Here is a 19,416-nt window from a genome sequence, read left to right on the forward strand (position 1 = left end):
TCTGGTTTGGTGGTGATGAACTCCTTTAGCTTTTTTTTATTAGTGAAGCTCTTTATCTGACCTTCGATTCTGAGTGATAGCTTTGCTGGATAGATTATCTTTGGCTGTAAGTTCTTACTATTCATCACCTTGAATATTTCTTGCCATTCCCGTCTGGCCTGCATGGTTTCTTTTGAGAAATCAGCTGACAATCGTATGGGTGCTCCTTTATAGGTAACTACCTACTTTGATCTTGTTGCTTTTAATATTCTCTCTTTGTCTTTTGCTCTTGGAATTTTAATTATGGTTTGTCTTGGTGTGGTCTTTTTTGGATTCCTTTTGTTTGGAGTTCTGTGTGCTTCCTGGACTTGTAAGTCTAATTCTTTCACCAGGTGGGGGAAGTTTTCTGTCACTATTTCAGTATGTTTTCGATATCTTACTCTCTCTCATCTTCTGAGACCCCCATAATTCTGATGTTGGTTTGCTTGAAGTTGTCCCAGAGGTTTCTTACATTATCTTCAACTTTCTGGATTCTCTTGTCTTCTTGCTTCTGCAGAGGAGTGTCTTCTGGCTCTTTATGTTCCAAATCTTTGACTTGATTCTTGCGATCTTCCATTCTGTTTTTAGGACTCTGTATAATATTTTTTATTTCAGACAATGTATTGTTTATTTTTTGTTGATCCCTTATTATTTCTTGTTGATTCCTTATTAATTCTAGTTGATTCCTTTTCATATCCTCATAGGTCTTATCGACCTTTTCTAGGAAATTCTTGAAAAACCTTATAAGCGTAGATTTGAACTCTATATCCAGTCGCTTTTTGTCCTCCATTTCTTTCATTTGTGATCTTTTCCCTTGTCTCTGCATTTTTGCAGCTTCCCTGAGTTGGTAGCCTTAAAAGTCTCTGTGTTTTGCTTGGATCTAGTTTCAGGGTGGACCCTACAGCCTTGGCTTCCCTCAGCCCCGCCCTATGCAGCTCCTGAGTCTCAATATTCCTTAGTGTCCTTCGGTACTCGTTGTAAGCACCTCTGAGAGAAAGGTGCCCTCAAGGCTCTCCCCCAATGAGCCTGGAACTGGGTTCAGTTCAGTTGGAAGTGGGGTTGGAGGTGGTGTTCAGAGCAGTCCGGAGCTTTTGTCTCCTTCCCACCAGGGCAATCGTGTGGCACAGCCAACTGTCCCTTCTCTGCGCGCAATGTGCACGCCTCCGGGACCTCCTTTCGCCGCTCCCCTGGGATTCTGCCTCACAGCCCTGGCTCCCTCTGTACAAACCTGGGTCCCTGGGATCTGGCCTAGAACTGGTGTTCAGCGCTGTTGGGTCTGGGGTTCAGCACAGTCCGAAGCTTTTATCTCCTTCCCGCTAGGGAACGCCAGCCAGGCACTCAGCCGCCCCTTCTCTCTGGCTCCGTCCTCTCCGCGCGCACCGTGTGTCTCCGTACCTTAGGCTTTTATAGCTCCTCTGCTCTTCCTTCTGGTTTTCTCTTTCCTTCTCATTGTATTGATAGAATTTCCAGTCAGTCGACTTTCCTGTAGTTCTGGGTAATGTCCATTTTATATTTTAGTTGTATTTTATTGAAATTGTTGTGTGTGGCTGCAGTTAGGTGTTTACCTGTGCAGCCATCTTGGATTCTCTCTATTTATATTTTCTTCTTGTTGTTTTTATCATATTAATTGTTGACTATTAACTATTCTGTACTGACCTATGTTAAATATGGATCATTTTACTTATTATCCAATCCCAGTGGTTTCCCCACTTTGCTTTCTCCAGCCTCCCTAATCTATCACCAATGACTTTCATGTAACCCACTTATGTCTTCTTTTCTGATTGTAATGTATAAAATAAGGTGCAAAACTGCCATTCTCTGGAGCATTATCTCAGATATTTTGCTTCTGGCAATTGTCACAGTTTTGTGACACCTCGAGAGAGGTGTTTTCAGACAGCCAACCCCAGTCAGAGGGAGAGGGATGTCCCCCACCTCCATTCTTCTCTTCTCATATAAATGAATTTAAATGAGAGACTTCAGAGTATTGTGTTGTGATAAAGCCAATTTATTTAAAAAAAAAATAAAGCATGCACATTTATTAAAGAACTAAGGCAAGCAAATTTACACATTTGGTTTTTGAGGTGCAGATGGGCTGAGTTAATCTGAAAAGCATGTAGGATGCTGGTTTTCTGCCTTATATACCCTCTTATCTATAAGTTTTTTAAAATTCCTCTGCTAGATAACTTGGTACAGATGAACTCTGAACATCTCCCCTTTTCCTTGTTATGGCTTTTCACAAGTATGAGAAGTACCTGGCAACTCCATCTTGACCAATCAAAGACTGCTGGTTTCACTGTTTGAACAGTAGGGAATTCTTCTTCCCCCCTCTAACCTCCATTCGGCTGTCTTTTAGAAATTTCAGGGTGATTTAGCTATGTATTTTCTAGTTGCATTAAGATTATCCCTTCTCTCCTTCATTCTTTTGTGAGGAGAGGTTTTAATCTTTTGTTCCCAAGATAAGGTCCTGCTACAAGTTACCTGCCATAGCTTTTTGGCTTTGTTTAATTTTCCTGCCTCAGTTTCCCTATTCCAATTTGTAAGAAAGAAGGCAATAACCAGAGTTAAGGGTCCTGGTAGAACACAAAAGATACTTGGGAGTCAGACATCAAGGCAGTATCTTTAGTTCTGCAGGAGGGTGTGCAACCGACAAAGAGTCTGGTAAGCAAGCACCTGGAGCAGGAAGTCCTCTCAGATTGTTTTTTTTTTTTTTTTAAATATATTTTATTGATTTTTCACAGAGAGGAAGAGAGAGGGATAGAGAGTAAGAAACATCAATGAGAGAGAATCATTGATCAGCTGCCTCCTGCACACCCCCACTGGGGATGTGCCCGCAACCAAGGTACATGCCCTCGACCAGTATGGAACCTGGAACCTTTCAGTCCGCAGGCCAATGCTCTATCCACTGAGCCAAACTGGTCCCGGCTCAGATTGTATTCTTGACACAGCCTGCCTCTCCCCGATTGGTTAAGGCTTAGGTTCACATTCTTGCATGATCAGCTAATTCAAAGGACTGGGAAGGGTTGGAATTTAGGAAACCAAAACTTAGAATGGTGGCCTCCTAAGTCATGTGACTTAGAATGATGGCTGTCTCTCAAAATGGCTGCTCATAAACTAAGGAACTTCCTTCTTTAACAGAAAAGATTACAGTTTGATTCTCACAATTCTCACAACCCCGCCCCCCTTTCTTATTTAATTGATTTCACTCTTTTTTTCTTTTTTAAAAATATATTTTATTGATTTTTTACAGAGAGGAAGGGAGAGAGATAGAGAACTTGAAACGTCGATGAGAGAGAAACATTGACCAGCTGCCTCTTGCACACCCCCTACCGGGGATGTGCCCGCAACCAAGGTACATGCCCTTCACCGGAATTGAACCCGGAACCTTTCAGTCCGCAGACCAGTGCTCTACCACTGAGCCAAACCGGTTTCGCCTCACTCTTTTTTTCAAACTTGGTCAGCATTAGTTGACTTTCATGTTCTGCCGTGTCTAGGAGAAGGAGATTGTTTTGTTGGTATGATACTGGGGTCTGTTTGGTCATTGTGGTTTCAATTAACCTTTGCATAAGACCTCTCATACATGGGATGATACAACATCCCATTACTGCCATAACTCCTAACCCAATTATCAAAGAGGTAAATTTAGGTACATTACTTTCCACTTCCCAAAGCATTGCTCTAGTAAATTGGAGAAATGATCCCCAATCCCAGAATTCTCAGCTAACTCATTAGCTAAAGTTGTTAATCCCTATAGAGCACATGTGTCAAACACAAGGCCTGCGGGCCAAATCCGTCCCGCCAGGCCTTGCAATGTGGCCCGCACAGCGCTGTCATCGCTGCACTCCGCTGCGTTTCCATCACAATGACAGTTTATGACTGTTCAGTAAACCATTCGGCCCGCGATTTAGGCTGGATTTTAGATTTTCGCCCCTTCTCTGATTGAGTTTGACACCCCTACTATAGAGCTTTAGTGATGGTTCCATCTGGAGCTGTGTTGTTAGGGATGAATGTACAACATTGCCCCCCTCATCATTATACAAACTCCCCCTTTTTCTGACAGAATCATATCCAAGGCCAACTATTCTCCCAGGTCATCATGCTGGTAGCATCTAGTTGTTCAGTTATACCTTTAACTGCATCTTAAGGAAAGCTGACAAACCTTGTTGATTATATAGTAAATACTAGGGGTCCAGCACATGAATTCATGTACCTTGGAAGAAACTATGGGCTGCGAGGCTGCAATGGGAACGGGTGGCTTTGCCCATCCTCCATGGCCCCTCCAGCCATGGCCCCAGTCCCCTGTCTGCTGGCAGCCCCTCTGCCACCACTGCTCCCCACTTGCTGACAGTGCCAGTTATGCTCACACCCACTGTTGGTGCAGAGCAATTGGTGCCAGCGTCAGCAGTGGGTGTGAGTGGCAGCTCTGGTGCTGGCAGTGGGTGCAAGCGGAGCCATTGCTGGCAGTGGGTATGAGAGGTAGCTGCTGGCCCTGATCGCCCCTTAGGAGCAGGGGGTGGTAGGGAAGTCCTGAGGGGCAATCAGGGCTGGCAGCCGCCGTTTGCGCCCACTAACAGCACTGAGCGATCAGGACCGGCAGTGGGTACAAAAGGGACTGACATCAGCAGCAGGTGTGAGTGTCCAGTGGGACTCCTGTGTGCAGGAGCAAAGAATTTTCATTATCCACCAAAGGTTTGCTCTGATGACAGCAAGCAGCACCCCACCTTGGTTTGGTGCCTCTGCTCATCTGCTCCACAATCCTGCCATGGTTGACGCCTGCCATGTTCTGCATGCACCTACTGATGGTCAGCTCAGATCATAGCGACTGGTTGTTGGGTTGTTCCACCATTTGGTTTTATATATATAGATACTCAATCTAATCTACATTTTTGTTGATGGTGGACCACCAGAATAAGACAAATTCAAACCCTGCAGCAATTTGATTTCTAGCCTTAAACTCACTTGGAACTCTTCTTGGAACCCCAATGGAATTTATGTAAATACTAGAGGCCTGATGCACCAAGTTCGTACAAGGGGCTCTGCCCCTGCAGCTGGAGTGTCTGCCTCGGCCTCAGCCTCCACCCACCACTGTGGCCATCTCTGCCTTGGCCCCCTCCACTGTGGTGGCTTCATCCAGAAGGTTGTTGGTCTAATTAGCATATTACTCTTGTTATTATAAATGGGGATCAAAGAGCCCTCTAAACTCTCTCTTTTCTTCCTAGTTTGTCTGTCCATTAAAAAAGGCTTATGGTATGCCAAAGTGAAAGTGGTAGACAATTGTATCAGAGTGCAAGTCATTACAGGCTAACACTACCATTCTGGTGGAATAGTGAAGAGAGAGTTTCTGAACTGAGTGGAAAGTTGGCAGGATAAACTTTAACTTCATTTTAAAAGAATATTTTGGTATATGGATATTGATTCTCATGTTCCAGAAACTTGGCTGCAGGTCACTGTTAGCATTCATTAAGTCTGAAACCTATGATGAAGCAAAAATTTGTCAACCTAATTTAGATTTTACTAAATAGAAATGACTTGTACTTATAATATCTTATAATTCAGAAGTTTCATAAACTCATGTTGATCTGACCCCCAATTGTAATTATAGTACTTAAAATATTTGTTTAGATAAAATTGACTCATGCAAAATGTAGATTCTTTATTTTCTCCTTGAAAGTGACCACTGTCTTCTGATCACTGGAAAATTGATCTGCCATTTACAAGCCATTTAAACCGAGGCACTGTGTATTTTGTTTTAATAGTTCACGTACAAATTGAAGATAATATGGATGTCCTATGCAGCCCATCACACATAATTGTTTTGATATTTAAAAGATATATCACATGGATGGTTTAAAATAATGTTAACACATAACATGTGGAATTTAAGAAGTCCAGTGTCCAAATTCATTTTTCTTTTTTCTCGTAGCATATCAGGCTGTTTCCTTTCTAAAATCATGGTTAAGGTTCTGGTCAAGATGGTGGAGTAGGTAAATGTAGTCCTCACAGCCACCCACAACCACATGAAAATTATAACTAAAATATAGAACCACCATCATTCAGAACCGCCTGAAATCGGGTTGAATGGAAGTCCTATAACTAGGGAATTAGAGAAGATACACATCAAAACTAGTAGGAGAAACAGAGATGTGGGGCAAATCACTGAACTGGCTGGTCCCACACCCATGTGTGGCAGTTTAAAATCAGGAGGGATATCTTGGGTGCGGAGGTTTCCCTCATATCTGAGGGTTCTCTGCTCTAGTCCAGGGTTCCAGCACTGATAAGAGAACTCCCCACAACTTCTGGCTATAAAAATCAGTGGGGAGTATAGCTGAGTGACACAGAAACTGCTGGAGTCCCACATAGTTTCTCTTTTATAAAACTATATTTTTACTTATTTCAGAGAGAAAGGGAGAGGGAGAGACAGAAACATCAATGATGAGAAAGAATCATTGATTGACTACATTTTGCACACCCCATACTTGGGATCGAGCACACAACTCAAGCATGTGCCCTGACCCAGAATTGAATGGTGACCTCCTGATTCACAGGTTGATGCTGAACCACTGAGCTACAACAGCAGGGCCCAGACAGTTCCTCTTAAAGGGCCTGTGCATGGACTTATTCAGATTCACTCGCTCTGAGCTCCATGGGTAGGACAGCAGCTTGAAATGAACCTGGGACATTAGGGGAAGAACTAACTTGCCTGGAATCATAGAGCTCCAAGGCAGTAGTGCTGGTGGAGTCCAGTGTTCAACTGATGAGACTTGCTTGCCACAGAGTTGATGGGCGGGGCACCATATCTGAATCTCCATCAACCTGGCTCACACTTTTTTGCCCTGCCCTGGTTACTCCCTGAGACCCTGCTGCTCCCTAATTTCAGTGGCTTTTCCATGCTATTGGCTTTTCTTATCTCATGCTTCAGGCTTATATAACATCCCTCAAAAAAGCAGCAGCTGGCCTCAGCATGCCCCGTACCTTTCAAAAAGTGGCCCTAGACCCAGCACTAGTGGCAGCCTGCCTTGGTTCATATTTTGGCCTCTCCTGGACACCTCTAAACCTAACACAATTAGCAATCTACAGATTGCTTTGTAGCTCAATCTGGTGGCCTCTGGCAGGGCACAGATAGTGGTTGACTTTGCAACTCTCAAGAGGTCCCAGAGCCAGTGCACCTGATGGTCAGCTTCAACCACACCAGATTACAACCTTATCAGTTCCACAAGAGACACATTCAATGGATAGACTTGGTGAGTACCAAAGCCTCACTAAATCAAGTCCTTATCCATAAGGGTGTTTCCTTCATAGCAGCTCTTCTCCTGTAGTTCCAGCTAATCTTTGCAACTGATTGGCCTGGGGTCAATTTCTCCCAGTTACACCAAAATTAATCAAGGTTCAACTACAATAGGATAGTGTACACAGTTTACACAGGGTTGAACCTAGAGTGCCAAGCTGTGGTGACTGGGGAGGCTAAGCCACTGGGCCCTACAGGACACCTACTACACAAGGCCACTCTACAAAGTCTGGGACACATAGCAAATCTACGTAATACATAGAAACAAACAGGGAAACAGCCAAAAGGCAGAGACAAAGAAACATGTTCACAAATGAAAGAACAGGAGAAATCTCCAAAGAACTAAAAGAAATGGAAGCAAGAAAATTACCTGATACAGAGTTAAAAACAATGGTTATAAGGATGCTCAAGGAACTTACTAAGAATTTCAGGGAACTTAGTGAGAATATCAACAACATAAAAATGGACCAGTCAGAAATGATGGATACACTAACTGAAATAAAGAATAGCTTAAGGGAATCAACAATAGAGTAGAGGATGCTGAGAATGAAATCAAGAATTTGGAATATAAGGAAGTAAAAAAACTCAATTAGAACAGCAAAAAGAGAAAGAATGACAAAATTTGAAGTCAGTGTATGGAGCCTCTGGGACAACTACAAGTGTACCAACATTCACATCATGAGATAGCTGGAAGGAGAAGAGAGGGAGCAAGAAATTGAAAACAGGTAGCTGCGAAATGCGACAACGAAATAGATCACAAACGAAAGAAATGGAGGACAAAAAGCGACTGAATATAGAGTTCAAATCTACGCTTATAAAGTTTTTCAAGAATTTCCTAGAAAAGATGGATAAGACCTATGAGGATATGAAAAGAGATCAACTAGAATTAATAAGGAATCAACAAGAAATGATAAGGGATCAACAAGAAATGATAAGGGATCAACAAGAAATAAAGAATACATTGTCTGAAATAAAAAATATTATATAGAGTCCTAAAAACAGAATGGAAGATTGTAAGAATCAAGTCAAAGATTTGGAACATAAAGAGCCAGAAGACACTCCTCCACAGAAGCTAGAAGGCAAGAGAATCCAGAAAATTGAAGATAATGTAAGAAACCTCTGGGACAACTTCAAGCGAACCAACATCAGAATTATGGGGGTCCCAGAAGATGAGAGAGAGCAAGATATCGAAAACATACTGAAAGAAATAGTGACAGAAAACTTTCCCCACCTGGTGAAAGAATTAGACTTACAAGTCCAGGAAGCACACAGAACTCCAAACAAAAGGAATCCAAAGAGGACCACACCAAGGCAAATCATAATTAAAATTCCAAGAGCAAAAGACAAAGAGAGAATATTAAAAGCAGCAAGAGCAAAGAAGGAACACCTATACGATTGTCAGCTGATTTCTCAACAGAAACCATGCAGGCCAGATGGGAATGGCAAGAAATATTCAAGGTGATGAATAGTAAGAACTTACAGCCAAAGATAATCTATCCAGCAAAGCTATCACTCAGAATCGAAGGTCAGATAAAGAGCTTCACTAATAAAAAAAAAAGCTAAAGGAGTTCATCACCACCAAACCAGAATTATATGAATTGCTGAAGGGGGTTCTTTCGGAAGAGAAAGTAAATAAAGATAAAAATTATGAACAACAAATATATAACTATCAACAAGTGAATCTAAAAACCAAGGAAATTAAAAAAAAAAATCTGAGGAACAATATTAACTGTTGAATATAATAGAATCAGAGGTATGGAAAGGGAGTGAACTGACGATTCTTAAGGAAAAGGGGAGAGGGGGATGTGGGAAGAGACTGAACATAAACTGTGCACCTATGGATGAGGACAATGGAGGGTGGGGAAAGGGCAGAGGGTGGGGTGGGAACCTGGTTGAGGAGAGCAATGGGGGGGGGGGAAGGAACATTTGTAATAATATGAACAATAAAAATTTATAAAAAAAAAAGAAAAGAAAAAGAAAAAAAGAAATTGAAAACATATTTGAAGAAATAACAGAAAATTTTCCCTACCTTCTGAAAGAAAAAAATTATAAGTTCAGGAAGCACAGAGAGTCCCAAACAAGAGGAACTCAAAGAGGCCCACAACAAGACACATCATAATTAAAATGCCAAGAGCAAAAGACAAAGAGAGAATCTTAAAAGCAGGAAGAGCAAAGCAATTAGTTACCTACAAGGGAGCACCCATATGACTATCAGCTGATTTTCAACAGAAACTTTGCAGGCCAGAAAGGAGTGGCAAGAATATTCAAAATGATGAATAGCAAGATCCTACAACCAAGATTACTCTACCAAGAAAGCTATCAATTATAATTAAAGGTCAGATAAAGAGTTTCCAGAAGAGAAAATGCTAAAGGAGTTCATCACTATCAAACCAGCATTTCTTGAAATGTTGAAGGATATTCTTTTTAAAATATTTTTATTGATCTCAGAAAGGAAGGGAGAGGAAGGGTTAATAGGAAGGGGGAAAAGTGGGACATCTGTAATAATCTCAATAATAAAGATTAATAAAGAAAAAGGATAGGTATTAGTTTTCCTTTGAATGTTTGATAAAATTCACCTCTGAAGCCATCCAGTCCAAGACTTTTATTTTGGGGGAGTTTTTTGGCTACTATTTTAATTTCATTAGTTGCAATCAGTCTATTCAGATTTTCTGATTCTTGATGATTTAGTTTTGAAAGATCATACACTATGATCAAGTGGGTTTTATTCTCAGGAGGCAAAGTTGGTACACTACTCACAAATTAATAAATGTGATATACCACATAAAAAATAAAGATTAAAAATGCAGAAAAAACATTTGATAAAATCCAGCACCCATCCTATATAATAAAACCTAATATGCAAATAGACCAAATGGCAGAACAACCAATCGCTATGATGTGTACTGACCACCAGGGGGCAGATGCTCAATGCAGGAACTGCCCCCTGGTGGTCAGTGCACTCTCACAGCAACCTCAATGCCTGTTGTGCTGTTTTGATTTTGTATTCTGCAACTTTACTGAATTCATTTATTTTTTTCTAACAGTTTCTTGGTGAAATCATATCATTTGTAAATCGTGACAGTTTTATTTCTTCATTTCCAATTTGAATGTCTTAAATATATATATATATCTCTTGCCAATTGCTTTAGTGGGGACTTCCAATACCATGTTGAATAAAACTGGTGAGGGTAGGCTTTCTTGTATTGGTCCTGATTTTAGAAGAAAAGCTTTCAGGTTGAGTATGATATCAGATGTGGGCTTGTCATACATGTCCTTTATTACATTGAGCTATGTTTTCTTTATATTCATGTTGTTAAGAGTTTTTAATCATAAATGGGTATTTAATTCTATCAAATACCTTTTTTGCATATGATGACATAATTTTTAATCTTGAATTTTTAAATACAGTTTATCACATTTATTTATTTAAAATGTTGAACCATTTTTATATCCCTGGAATAGATTTTACTTGATCATAGTGTATGATTATTTTAATGTGTTGTTGGATCTGTTCTGCTATAATTTTATTGAGGAGTTTTGCATGTATGTTCGTCATATATTGACCTGTAATTGTCTTTTCTCATTGTGTTCTAGTCTGGTTTTGCTATTAGGGTAATACTGTTCTCATAAAATGAGTTTGGAAGTGTTCCCTCATCTTCTGTTTTTTGTTGTTGTTGTTTTGTTGTTTTGTTTTTTGTGTGTGTGTGTGTGTGTTTGTTTTTTCTTTTAAGTTTGAGAGAATTGGTATTAGTTATTAAATGTTTGGTAGAATTTACCAGTGAAGCTACCTACTCCTGGTCTTTTGATTTTTTAGGAGGTTTTTTATTACTAATCCAATCTCCTTACTAGTAAATAGTCTATTCAAATTTCCTATTTCTTCATAGTTCAGGTTTGGAGGATTAGATGTTTCTAAGAATTTACTTATTTCTTCTAGGTTGCCAAATTTATTGTTGTATAATTGTTCATAGTAGTTCTTATGATCCTTTGTATTCCTGTAGTATCAATTGCAATATGTCTTTCATTTATGCTTTAAACTCTTTCTTTTTCTCTTGCTAGAGCTTTGTCAATTTTTTAAAAATCTTTTAAAAGAACCATTTCTTAGTTACATTGATCTTTTCTATTGTGTTTTTAGTGTCTATTCCTTCTTTCTATCAACTTTTTTTTAAAATAAATTTTTATTGTTCATATTATTACAAATGTTCCTTCCCCCCACCCCTCCATTGCTCTCCTCCACCAGGTTCCCACCCCACCCTCTGCCCTTTCCCCACCCTCCATTGTCCTCATCCATAGGTGCACAGTTTATGTTCAGTCTTCCCACATCCCCCTCTCCCCTTTTCCTTAAGAATCGTCAGTTGACTCCCCTTCCATACCTCTGATTCTATTATATTCAATAGTTAATATTGTTCATCAGATTTTTTAAAAAAAATTTCCTTGGTTTTTAGATTCACTTGTTAATAGTTACGTATTTGTTGTTCATAATTTTTATCTTCATTTACTTTCTCTTCTGAAAGAACCCACTTCAGCAATTCATATAATTCTGGTTTGGTGGTGATGAACTCCTTTAGCTTTTTTTTTTATTAGTGAAGCTCTTTATCTGACCTTCGATTCTGAGTGATAGCTTTGCTGGATAGATTATCTTTGGCTGTAGGTTCTTACTATTCATCACCTTGAATATTTCTTGCCATTCCCGTCTGGCCTGCATGGTTTTTGTTGAGAAACCAGCTGACAATCATATGGGTGCTCCTTTATAGGTAACTACCTGCTTTGCTCTTGCTGCTTTTAATATTCTCTCTTTGTCTTTTGCTCTTGGAATTTTAATTATAGTTTGTCTTGATGTGGTCTTCTTTGGATTCCTTTTGTTTGGAGTTCTGTGCACTTTCTGGACTTGTAAGTCTAATTCTTTCACCAGGTGGGGGAAGTTTTCTGTCACTATTTCTTTCAGTATGTTTTCGATATCTTGCTCTCTCTCATCTTTTGGGACCCCCATAATTCTGATGTTGGTTTGCTTGAAGTTGTCCCAGAGGTTTCTTACGTTATCTTCAATTTTCTGGATTCTCTTGCCTTTTTGCTTCTGCGGAGGAGTGTCTTCTGGCTCTTTATGTTCCAAATCTTTGACTTGATTTTTGCGATCTTCCATTCTGTTTTCAGGACTCTGTATAATAGTTTTTATTTCAGACAATGTATTCTTTATTTCTTGTTGATCCCTTATTAATTCTAGTTTATCCCTTTTCATATCCTCAAAGGTCTTATCGACCTTTTCTAGGAAATTCTTGAAAAACCTTATACCGGTAAGCGTAGATTTGAACTCTATATCCAGTCGCTTTTTGTCCTCCATTTCTTTCATTTGTGATCTATTTCGATGTCTTGGCATTTTCGCAGCTTCTCTGATGGGGCGGGGTTTCAGGGTGGAGCCTACAGCCCTGGCTTCTGTCAGCCCCACCCTATGGGGTTCCTGAGTCTCAGTAATCCCCAGGGTCCTTCAGTACTCATTGCAAGCACCTCTGAGAGAAAGGTTCCCTCGATTTTCGCCTGCTACCAAACAGTCTAGGCTCTCCCCCAATGAGCCCGGAACTGGATGCAGTTCAGTTGGAAGTGGAGTTGGAGGTGGTGTTCAGGGCAGTCCGGAGCTTTTGTCTCCTTCCCACCAGGGCAATCGCATGGCACAGCCAACTGTCCCTTCTCTGCATGCAATGTGTACGCCTCTGGGACCTCCTTTCGCCGCTCCCCTGGGGTTCCGCCTTACAGCCCAGCTCCCTATGGATGAGCCTGGGTCCCTGGTGTCTGGCCTAGAACTGGGGTTCAGATCAGTCAGAACTGGGGCCTGGCACAGTCAGAGCTTTTATCTCCTTCCTGCTAGGGAACGCCAGCCAGGCACTCAGCCTCCCTCCTCTCCGGCTCCGTCCTTTCCATGCACGCCACGTGTCTCCATACCTTAGGCTTTTACAGCTCCTCTGCTCTTCCTTCTGGTTTTCTCCTTGCTTCTCGTTGTAGAATTTCCAGTCAGTCGACTTTCCTGTAGTTCTGGGTAATGTTCATTTTATATTTTAGTTGTATTTTATTGAAATTGTTGTGCGCGGCTGCGGCTAGGTGTTTACCTGTGCAGCCATCTTGGATTCTCCCAAGTTTTCCTTTCTATCAACTTTGATGTTTTATTTGTTCTTCTTTCTATCTCCATGAGGAGTAAAATTAGGTGATTTGTTTGGGATATTTATTATTTCTTGAAGTAGACATTTATCGCTATGGACTCTCCTAAAACAGCTTTTGTTTCTTCATTCCATAGATTTTGGTATATTGTATTTTTAAAATCTCTCTTTTAATTTTATCATTTACCCTTGGTTGTTCAGTAGCATGTTATTTAAACTTCACATATTTGTGATTTTTTTTTCTAGTTTTATGTAATTGATTTCTAATATCATAATATTGTGGTTGAAAAATATGCTTGATATGATTTCAATGTTTTAAAATTTATTAAGATCTCTTTTGTGGTATAATATATGGTCTATCTAGAGAATTTTCCATGTGCACATAAGAAAAATGTATATTTTGCTGATTTTGGATGGAATGTTCTGTGTATATCTGTTAGGTTCATCTGCCATTTAAGGCCAGTGTTAACTCATTGATTTTATGTCTGGATGATCTATCCATTTATGTAAGAAAGGTATTAAAGTCCTCTATTATTGTTGTATTTCTGTTTATTTCTTCCTTTAGGTCTGTTAATATTTGCATTATACATTTAGGTATTCCTCTTGCTTGATCTTATAGCAATTACACATAGGCCTTTATATGCTATTGGAAAATAATAGCATTAAAGTCCAGTCTATTCCCTTTCAAAACACTGTCCTCTTCTCTTGATATATAGGGTGTCCCAAAAATATATATACAAACACTTTAACAATTTAAAGCTGTTAAATTAAAATAAATATATTTTAGTAAACACTGCTTTTGCAATTATTTAAAGTGTATATATACAATTTTTGGACATCTGTATAATAATGGGGGTCATGCGGAGAGTTTCATTAGCCTATATATTTTTTTTGGAATGTGCCTGCAGAAGATGGATGGGTGCTGATGGTTAAGAAGACACTAAAACTAAAAAGACCTATCTCATTATCTGTCAGTATCTACCTACTAAACCATCAGCTCTCCCATCTTCAACTTCTTGCTGATCAAAATATTTTTAAAATTATTTCTTAAACTATTAGCACACAAAAGATCTTGCTTCATTATTCTCCTAAAATGTTTACAAGATGACTGGCCCATTCTTAATGAGACTAAGTTTTCAGTTCTTGTATGAGGTAGCTGTCATTTTTTCTTAAATGCAGAAGATAAAAGTCAATACAACATATGGCAAATCCCTTTCTGGAAGAGCACTCTGGTCCAGGAGTTCAGCACAGAACAAAGGCTGGTAAGGTGGAGGTGAGGTTGGGGTGGAGGATGTGAGAAAGGGATGCAAGTCAAGGTCAAGAGCCTATCTCTATATAATACCCACTCAGTATTTGGCCCCAGCAATGGAAAAAATATCCTCGGGTGAGGATTAACAAAAATGAATGAATGAATGAATGAATGAATCAAATAAATAAATAAAATGTTTTATGGAGGGAAGCTTTTAGAATATATATAGGTGAGAGAAAAAGAGGTCTTATACTCTGATTCTATCTGTGAGATGGTGGAAGTTGAATGAATCGGATATATTTGGGGGCGTATAAAACTGTTTGTTAGTGGTTCTAGAAGAAATCAATTATGATTCCAAGGTTTTGGCCTTAAGTGACTGGGAGAATGGTCATGAACTTACCAAAAAACTGAAGGAGGCAGAAAACTAGGAGAGGTAAGCAGAACTCAGTTCAGTTTTAGCCACACTAAACTTGACATGCAGTGAGAAATGTTAGTCAGCAGTTGGAGGTCCAGCTCTGAGGCTCCAGCAAGACGTTGGAGCTGACAATGTACATTTAGATGTCAACAGCCTAATAGGACTTAAAAGTATCAAGTCAAATTAAGGTCATAAGGGAGAGAATGTGGTTAAAGAAAAGTAGTGTGTGTTAGAGTAAGAATTTCCCAGAATCTAGGATGAGTACTAAGAAATTATCTGCAAAATTTCTACAAGTTAAAAAAACAGAATTCAGTCTTTTGCAGTAACCAAATTCAACCTGCAGGAGCTGTGAATTGGCTCCTGTTGTCTCTTCGCTCTCAAGGCTCCTAGAATCCTGTTGCTGGGGGAGTTGTAGCTACGCTGCCACTGCTTGGATGCAGACTTGTACTGGAATTTAAGCTTGCAGCCATCACTCCACTTCCCAAAGAAATGGAGCTGTTATCACAACTTGGACTTTGTGTCCTGCCCTGGCTCCCTGGCTGCTTGTCAATATTTGAGTTCCAGATCACAGGATCCCATCCATTGCCAAGCCTCAAGGCCTGTCACTTAAAACAAACAAAGGAGGAAGCCAACACCAATGGGTCTGATTAAACTGTCTACTTTTAGGGACTTTTTCCTAGTTGGCTTGTTGCTGCTGGCCCCTCTCCCAAAATAGAAGGCAGGCATTGATAACTCTAAGGAGTTTTTGTTTTCTTCCCTCACTGTGTGGCCCTAAATGACAATGACACAATTCATAAGCCAGTGCGATCCTAAAAGTCAGCAGAAAGGCAGCTGCAAGATTACTTTTCAATCTGTTGGGAAAATTCTTCCACTATATTTTATTTTGAATGTACACCTTTATGTCCCAGCGAACTTCGGTGCTTGCTGCTGCCTTTGAACCTTGGCTGCCAGCAGAGCAGGGGTGGAGGTACAATTGAAGACAGCTTGCAGGAAGGAGGTGGGCTGGGACTCACATGGCAAATCCTCACCAATTTAGTTAGTAATTTCAGCTCCTTTCTCTAGAGCACATGTGTCAAACACAAGGCCCGCGGGCCAAATCCATCCCGCCAGGCCTTGCAATGTGGCCCGCACCGCGCTGTCATCACTGCACTCTGCTGCGTTTCCATCACAATGACAGTTTATGACTGTTCAGTAAACCATTTGGCCCGCGATTTAGGCTGGATTTTAGATTTTGGCCCCTTCTCTGATTGAGTTCGACACCCCTACTCTAGAGTGACAAGTAGTCTGTGAATTGGCAGTGGGCACCCAGCCCCCTCTGATTTGAAATATATGCTTTCAGCTGAGGTTGGGTTCCCATTTAAAGCTAATTGCCTTATTAAAATAACTCAAGATCCTCCCAAATTTATATCTAAAGGGTGAGGGTGGGGTGGTAAGGTCCTGAGGGATGGGAGAGCCTAGTGCTCTGTGCCTGAAATCTGAAGTCAGACTGTCTGAGCTGAAGCATCAAGCACCATGGGGACCAATGTGGAACAGATCAACCTCCCTCTGCCTCATTCCTCACCTCATTAGTCCAAGGATGCTAACAGTGTGTAGCGTACAAAGGTAGTTGGAAGTTTGAATTTGTTGCCATAGGTAAGCCCCCTAGAGCTGTGTGTGCACATAGTAAGTGTGGGGTGTTAGTACCTATTTGGTGATGGTTGTCCCCCTGTGCTAGCTCCCAGAGTCACATTCTTCCCATGGTAAGCATTCTGCTCCAAGTATGGACTAAACCTACTTTCTCTTAGCACAGCCAAGAAAGGCTGCGATAGTTTTAAGAACTTAACTAAGTTACAAGGTAGAACCAAAGGGAACTAACATCAAAGTAAATTTGAAGTCTGACACAAGCCCTGTCTCCTTGGATGGCCTCCCATCCAGACTGCTTCCTACTTCTGAGCACTGACTTTCCTCCTCAGGCACCTTTCTGTTACTTGGCCATGTTTCTGGTCTCCCTCCAGTTGACTGACCCATACTTCACTCAGGGAACTGGGTGAGGCAACTGAGACACTCACCTCAGGTGCAACATTGATGTCAGAAAACTTGGTCATCCAGATAAATAATATTTTGATGCACTATTTTAAAAAAATCAAGTGAATGGAAAAAATCCATAATAAAATTAAAATTTTAAATGAAGACGGGTTCTGGCAGGTTCTGCTGAGCCAAATTGGAGCCTTTAGCCAAAGGAACAACGTGCTCCCGATATTCATGTCTTTATGTCTTTTTAAATGGCTGATGATTTTGATAAAATATTATTAAAGTGGTTATTTCCATCAAAGCCTGAAAAATAAAATGATAATAAATTCTGGTTTTCATATAAGTAAAATATTTAAACTTAATACTGTGAGTTTCAATGAGCCTATTGAAGGATTCAGAGCAGGCCTCCCCAGATCTGTAACCCTGGCCTGTGAATTATTTTGAAGGTAATGTAGACCCTGAAAGCTCATGAGTCACTTTTAACTCTCCTTTAAAGAATTTAAATATATTTTATTGATTTTGTACGGAGAGGAAGCGAGAGAGATAGAGAGCTAGAAACATCAATGAGAGAGAGTCATCGACCAGCTGCCTCTTGCACACCCCCTACTGGGGATATGCCTGCAACCAAGGTACATGCCCTTGACCTGAATTGAACCTGGGTCCCTTCAGTCCCCAAGCCGACGCTCTATCCATTGAGCCAAACCGGTTTCGGCTTTTTTAAAGAATTTAAATTAGGGGCTTTAATCATGATAAGAGATTATCAGTGCTAACTTTTTATTGCCTATCTTTAGGGCCTAGAAAATTTCTAATTACCGGTACTGAACATCTGCTCTTATTGTCCTGCAAATGACCTTCTTCCCCTGTGTAGCCCCAAAGAGCTTTACCTGATCCTCAGCTCCAAATGCTATACATACACCATTTTACGTTTCTGTCTCTGACTCCCATGTATGTGGGGTTGCTATAAGCACATATGTAAGTAAATGTGATTATTTTCTTGTGTTAATCTGTTTCATGCCAATTTAATTATTAGAGCAGACAAATTACCTAGGGTAGAGGAAAGTTCTTTCTTTACTTCACTGCATTTAAATTTTTCAGTATTTTAAATGTTCTTTAATGTTGTTGTTTTTTTGAAAAATCCATTAAAATCTGTAGGAGAAAAGCACTTTTTCTTCTTTGCCTTGGGCTCCAATATAGCTGCACAACTGGGCCTGCCCTCAGGCCTAATGATCTGATGTGTGTGCACACTTTGGAAGGCACCACCCAGCAAATGGCTCTTTTATTTAAACACTAGAGGCCCAGTGCACAGATTGGTGCACATTGAAAGGAAATTAATTAGAAGGTAGCAGGTGAGGTGGGACTGGGCCAGAGGAACCAGACATGCCCTGGAGTCAAACTCCGTGGTCCCTCCTTGTCCACCCGTACCTAGGGCAGCACCTGACTCAAAGGGTGTCTGCGGAGTGAGCAGGTTCCCTCTGACAGGTGGGGTCCCTTGGCCTGGCCTGCAGAGATTGAGCCAAAATTGGCAGTTTGACATCCCCTGAGGGGTCCTGGAGTGCGAGAGGGAACTCTGCAAAGTTGCTGTCACTCAACAGCTCCTGCATTGAGTGTCTGCCCCTTGGTGGTCAGTGCATGTCATAGCCAGTTGGCTGGTCATTTAGCTTTTTATATGTATAGATTGCCCCTTTGCCTGCAAGAGCAGTATCTGTGTTACAGATTGGGGTTACTGGAGTTACTGGCTGGAACCTTGTCTCTTTTCGTCAACACAGAAAAGACTTTAGGGACAGTAAAAGTAAAGCAAAATGGGGTTTATTGAAGATACATTCAAAATGAGGAATGGGACAGGAGAGAGAGAGAGAGAGAAAGAGAGAGAGAGAGAGAATGGCCTGGCTGTTTAGCTCACTGGGAAGTCAGGAAAAAAGGAGCTTTAGAGACAGGTTCAAGGGTTAGCCCAGGACAAGCTGTAGCTGCCCGTTTCTCACCTGGCTTCAAGTTTCATGGGCAACCTTAGAATTTGGGGGATACATGCCAGTTGGAGAAGGAAGGAGGAAAAGAAATGGCATTGGTGTGCTCCTTGGAGGTAGAGCTTGCGAGAGTCAAAATGGCAAGAGCACATGGCTCCCAACTCCGGGGTTTAAAACAGGGATTCTCTGAGTGGAGCCTTTCATTTGCATTTAGGGATGACTGTTAAAAACTAGTATTTCTTCTGGTCATGCCCTTACCCATAATACATATAGAAAAACCAATGCGGGGTGGGGTCAAAACAAAAATGCAAATAGTATTATGATTAGTCCAGGGCCCT

The sequence above is a fragment of the Pipistrellus kuhlii genome, unplaced genomic scaffold, assembly GCF_014108245.1.
Source record: "Pipistrellus kuhlii isolate mPipKuh1 unplaced genomic scaffold, mPipKuh1.p scaffold_m20_p_2, whole genome shotgun sequence".
Classification (NCBI taxonomy): Eukaryota; Metazoa; Chordata; class Mammalia; order Chiroptera; family Vespertilionidae; genus Pipistrellus; species Pipistrellus kuhlii.